This window comes from Nannobrachium achirus (genome assembly GCF_963921795.1).
Source record: "Nannobrachium achirus genome assembly, chromosome: 5".
NCBI classification, from domain to species: Eukaryota; Metazoa; Chordata; class Actinopteri; order Myctophiformes; family Myctophidae; genus Nannobrachium; species Nannobrachium achirus.
Genome location: NC_137814.1, coordinates 30,964,322 through 30,970,425, shown reverse-complemented (window position 1 = coordinate 30,970,425; position 6,104 = coordinate 30,964,322).

Here is a 6,104-nt window from a genome sequence, read left to right as displayed (position 1 = left end):
AAACTTCCGCCACAGTTGAAGAAAGAATAATCAATGTAAAGAAAGTTCACTTCATAATGCAGAGGCCGGGTATAAAGACAGGCGCAGAGAGCACATCACAACCTGAAATCCACTGAGCTGGGGGGAATTCAGGTAAAAAGCTGTGAACCCGTATCGATTTCAGCCGTTAAATCCACCTCAGTCATGAAATTCATGACTATCGAGATATGGATCGTGCCAAATGGGGTGTAAGGAAGGTGGTGACATCCATGCAAATATTGCATACAGTCTATTAATGTTAGGTACAGCAGAGCTTCTATATAGCTGTCAGGTTTAGGAGGTGTCTCTCCATGTGACATGGCTTCGTTCTGCAAGAGTGATTGGATTTTAGTGGCGCTCTAACCTACTGGCCAGGCAACACTTTATTGATCTTGAAGCACTCTATTAAATGTACTAATGTTTTTTAGTTTTTGTTTTTTTAGTTTGCTGTTCATCCTCTTTCTGTTTAGCTCAAACACAAACATGCGCACGCACACACAAACACTAGACACACAGAAGCTACACATGCTGAAATGTTTTCTCATTAGCATAGTAATGGGTTGCCACATTCCAAAGGCTGGTGACAAAGCGGCATCCTGTCTGTCAGGCGTGTGGGCGTGAGTGACTGCGTGCGTGTGTGTGTTGCGTGTGCTGTAAAAGTGAAGTTCTCCCATTAAAACTTACTTTTTAAACGGAGGAATCAAAACTCTGGCTTATACAACTTGACACACATTACAGTAAGGTACAGACGTATCCGGTGAATTGATTGGTGACAGCCCTGCAGTCTTTTCAACACAGCTCTGATCTCCTCTCCTCTCCTCTCCTCTCCTCTCCTCTCCAATAAAAGGATGTCTGTCATCTTATCAATCATGCTTCATTCTTTTGCAAGAAATGACTTGAGTTCCATAGACTAATAAATAATAAATGAGTGTGTTTGTGAAGGGCCTGCATATAGTCCTTGCTCCCCCCTCACACACGCACGCACGCACACACGCATGCATGCACGCACGCACGCACACACACATCTTTGCCTCTATCTCCATCTCTCTTGGGTGTGTGCTATACTGTCTACAGGCAATTCACAATTATAGCTGTCCAAACCCATGACAATAATTGTTTCCTGATTGGTTGTGATTATGAAAAGGGATGGGGTGAGGGATTATAATAGAGGATTCTGATTGCGAAAAAAAAGTTTGACTTCGAACAAATTCTCTTTTACTTTGGACTGAAAAGATTGCGATTGGCTGTAATCTTTATTTGCACACTGTGCTTGTAAATAATTTTCCCCGGTTCACACATATTTATTTTTTAATGGGCAGATGTGAGTGAAATACTTGCACCGCAGGGTTACACATTCTCCTTACTTCCCTTCCCTCTGGAAGCAGCAGAAGCTCTCTCAGAGCACTGCGCCAGAAAGGTGTGACATTAGCGTGTCTACCTTTTTGTCATGTTTCTGTCATTGCTGATCAGAGCCAGAGCCAACAAAAAGCAATTTCTCCCGGGAATGAATTCTGATCATAACGTTTACTACTAAAGCTGTATGTTATTTGGTGTGTTTTTTTTTGTCCAGTGGGAAAGGTGTTCCCACTATTCCCCTCCCCTCCCCTCCCCTCCCCTCCCCTCCCCTCTCCACTCCAACCTCAGTCCTCTCCTCTCCTCTCCTCTCCTCTCCTCTCCTCTCCTCTCCTCTCCTCTCCTCTCCTCTCCTCTCCTCTCCCCTCCCCTCTCCTCCCTATCCTAGTGCCTACAACATGATAATGCTGTAATACCCACAGTTCCATCTGGTGCCAGTGACACCCTGCAACACTAATTGTTGTGAATGCACGTGGCAACAGTACACACAGCTCTCTCTCTCTCTCTCTCTCTCTCTCTCTCTCTCTCTCTCTCTCGCACGCACGCACGCACGCACACACGCACGCACACACACACGCAATTCTCTGTTATCTCCCCCTTGTTGAGATTAAAGTGGCACACATGTTGCATAGAGGATTATGGGTGGGATAGGGCTTTGTAATTGATGGGAACAGGTCACCCAACGCTGTGTGTGTATGTGTGTGTGTGTGCGTGTGTGTGTGTGTGTGTGTGTGTGTGTGTGTGTGTGTGTGACTGTGTGTGCGTGTGTGCGTGCGTGCGTGCGTGCGTGCGTGCGTGCGTGCGTGCGTGCGTGCGTGCGTGCGTGTGTGAGTACGCGCTCACGTGAGTGTGTAGTGGGGTCAAGTGTACACTACAGGAGGGGGATTATGTGACCCGTGTTGTAGATCTCAGGTTGCCTCCTTTGTGGAGGCGTTTTCAGAATGCCGCACCACTAAAAGCCTGGCTTTTAGATGCCCTCCCAGTAGCACTACATGGCTACACCATGTTACCCCAGAGCTTTATCAAACACTTGCCCACTTAATTGTTGTGCCGGCCTACAGTGCAGTTCACACAGACACAGGATGCACTGAGGCTATCGACTGTGTTTGCAATGTCTTGACATCTTTGAGAATTCAGTGGTAAGTTAAAAAGCTCTAACCCAGCTGAAAAGAACTCCTGTCCTCAAAATACAAGTGAACATATAGTTTTACGTAACTCCTTGAACACCTTGATAGTAGAATCCTCTGATCTTATGAATCGACTGAGCTTTATTCCAGGGGTCTTCAACAGGGGGTCCGGGACCCTAGGGGTTCTCAGAGTTACTACAGGTTAATTACATTAACCACTTGAACTATGCAAATCCACTTGAACTATGCAAATCGAGAATTGCCAGTCTTAACGCCCGGGATTCTAACCCGAGACACCACATGAAAGTTCAACATCTTAACCATCAGACCCTATGGACTGGGGGAGATATTAGACTTTTGACGCCATCAGACTGAGGCAGTGAGTCACTCTGCTACCCTGGCTGCAAATAATGAATAATGACTGGCCTCTGTGTGAGGTGTCTGAACATCACACACCATGAGACGCGGCACTATAAACAAGGCTTAAAGCTTGTGGGGGAAAGCTGGGCTGTATGTTATGCGCTTTACACAGAGAAAAGCTTAATGTCCATTTGATCTATATTGTCCCAAAGTCTGCTCTACTGCACTCTATATGTAGGTCATTTTGTAGTGACATGGCGTTGAGTGGTGCAACGCGTATTGTGTATTGTGCAGTATTAGTCTGCCTCTCCCCCGCCCTCTCAATGCTGCATCTATGCTATAATAGGTGTATAGACATAGGCAGTGCCCCATCATGTATACAGTACATTGCATATACAGTTTATTTATATTCATTACCAGTCGTAATATGTTAAATACATGCTTTTCCTCTTGGCAAATGTAGACTGTCTGACATGTTTCATATTTAAAATATTAAAATTTAAAGAAGAACAAATTAACATAAAAGGTATATGTTAACACAATAACCTATGCGGGCAGCATAGCTCAGGGGTAGCTCAGGGGTAGAGAAACTGTTATTAGAGCACAAAGGGTTCCCGAAGGGTTCCCAGTTCGAATCCGGGCTCCCCCTGAGTTAATGTCGAAGGGTCCTTGGGCAAGACTCTGAACCCCACATTGCTCCCGGTGAGCAGGTTGGTGCCTTGCATGGTTTCCTCCGCCACCGGTGTATGAATGTGTGCGTGAATGGGTGAATGTAATGCACAATCTCTGTAAAGTGCTTTGGATAAAAGCGCTATATAAATGCACCATTTACCATTTACCATTTAACCCTGGCATCCCTGTTTTGGGCAATTCCCTACTACTTAGTTAGGGGTGGCACATATGGAAGATTCTAAGGGGGGTTTGTAGACATTGCATAATACTATAGTTTGGTAAGGTCGACAGAACAGAGATACTGGCTTTGATAGCACTCAGACAATTTGGATTTGATTTAATAAACTGACATTTTCACTCAATTACATCTGTGGAACAGCGAGGCTGTCCTTGACGGAGATTAAATGCTGCACCGCGATCCACTCAGCAGTGGCTCAGTCTCTGAATCGCACGGATGCAACTGAGATGGCATGGTTGGCATCTGGGCGTATTTGATTCTATTATAGGGCTGCGTTGGAACTGAACCATTATCTCTCTGGAGAGCTCCAAAGTCTTCTGTGCTGCTGATGGAAGTACATCTATCGCTGGGCCTTGTCAGTCATGGGACTGAGGTTCACGTCCCACTTGAGTTGCTGGGAATTTATCGTTCTCCGAAATCTAACTCACCTTAACTGAGGGGGTCGAACCATGTGCCGTGTGGCTGAGATTGAATGAGATTGCTCACTTTGTGCTGGAAGCGATGTAGCGTGAAGCAGCCTTGTGTGTGTGTGTGTGTGTGTGTGAGTGCAGTCTGGCCATGATACAGACACTATACCGCAGGTAGCACTTTGTACTTATCTGGAACTCTCCATCAATGAAACCCTTCGGCCGAGCCCTTTCTGATAGATTGTCTTGCTGTTGAAAATGAGCCTGTATCACTGTAGTTTCATCTACAAAAGAGGGATTGGTTGTGGTTCAAGTGCACACATCCCTGTGGAGTTTAAGCGCTGAGCCAGTCAGAGCCATGTTCTCCCAGCCTCACTTACAGTTTCCTGAGAATGTTGGCGATCCACAGGCAGATGGAACAAGGTGTGTTCAGCTGGTTTCATTCGAACGTATAAGCTGTTCGTTCAGCGACACAATTTAATAAAGAGGTGAATGCTGAAGCCTCAAATTGATCCCTGGCATATGCACGTTATGGTGCTTTGCGGAAGAAATGTGTGTTTGTGTGAGTGATCAATGATATTGAGCTTTGTTTTTGTTTTTTTCACGTATGGCCCTATTTTTCTCTGTAATCACACTGTTAAGGTTCAAAAGCATTATTGGCAGAGGCTATGAGAATTAAAGGCCCAGATGGATTAAGAGGATATGCTTAGAAAAGGATAAACATTGGTAATCATTGCATTATTGTCCTGCTGTTCATGTGCTGTGTTAGCACTCCATGATCCTCCAAACAATTGTTCTTTCGGGGGAAGAACAGCGAAGGCATGTAGAAATAGACTTTCTTCAACCGATTCACTTTGTCAATACATGTAAAATGATCTGCATTAGGGCTCACAATAGTGATGGATTGGTTGAGCCCGAATGTGATGGCTATACCTCACATCTTGATGTAATAGGCGTATAGATGATTTGACATTAGGGTTTGGTTTTGGTGGACAAGATCTGCGTTAATGGCTTACTTACTGCTGTGTGTTAGACTGGTCAGGCGTAATGTTATCTCCAATGATACATGGATGCGGATATGTAAGCATTTTCAAGTGGGGGAGTAGTTAATAAAAACAACACAACTCTGATGACAGGCAGTAGCAGCAACAGGGGCGTCACAAGGGGGGGGAGCTGGGTCTGAGTTACAAGGGCCGAAGGTGTTAATTATTTTATACTTTAGCTATTGCAAGATAGCAGATATACAAGCTCACAGCGCTGCGAGCTTGTAGATCTGCTATTTAATGGTGTGAATGATCCACTGAGAGATCCAATTTTCTTGTGAAAAACGTATGTTGCTTTATCAGTGGTTCTCAAACTGTTTCATGTCAAGGACCCCCGTGTACCCCCATCTCAAAATATCTTTGCTCTCGGGGCCCCCAGAAGCAAAGATTTCAGTTTAAAATGTTTGCTTTCGTGCCGCGCTATGAGCTTGTAGATCTGCTATTTTTGAATAGACGAAGTATAAAGTACTAGTCAAAGTGCTTACACATGTGCTTTCCCGGATTTAATTAATGAACTACACAAACCCTAGTGTCCCTATTATATAAGGATATAAAGAGCTGAACAATAAGAACAACGACAATGACAAACAACACTCTCTGTGTATATAGACAATGCAAGTAAACGTTGGGTGTAAATGGTTGGTGACCTGAATTGCAATGGATGAATATAAAGGAAATGACATCATCTGACCTCCCCTGGAGAGGCTACTCTCATCCCAGTCGAGCTGTGGACTGGGCATTTAGTGAGGGCTGTTAGTGGTCTTGTATCCACCCATCATTTGGAAGCCATGCAGCACTGGGAGACGATAATGACAGTGCCAGCTACACTGATTTTATCTTGATCACAGTGGGAGAGTCGAAAAACAGAGCTGGATTGATGTGTCGT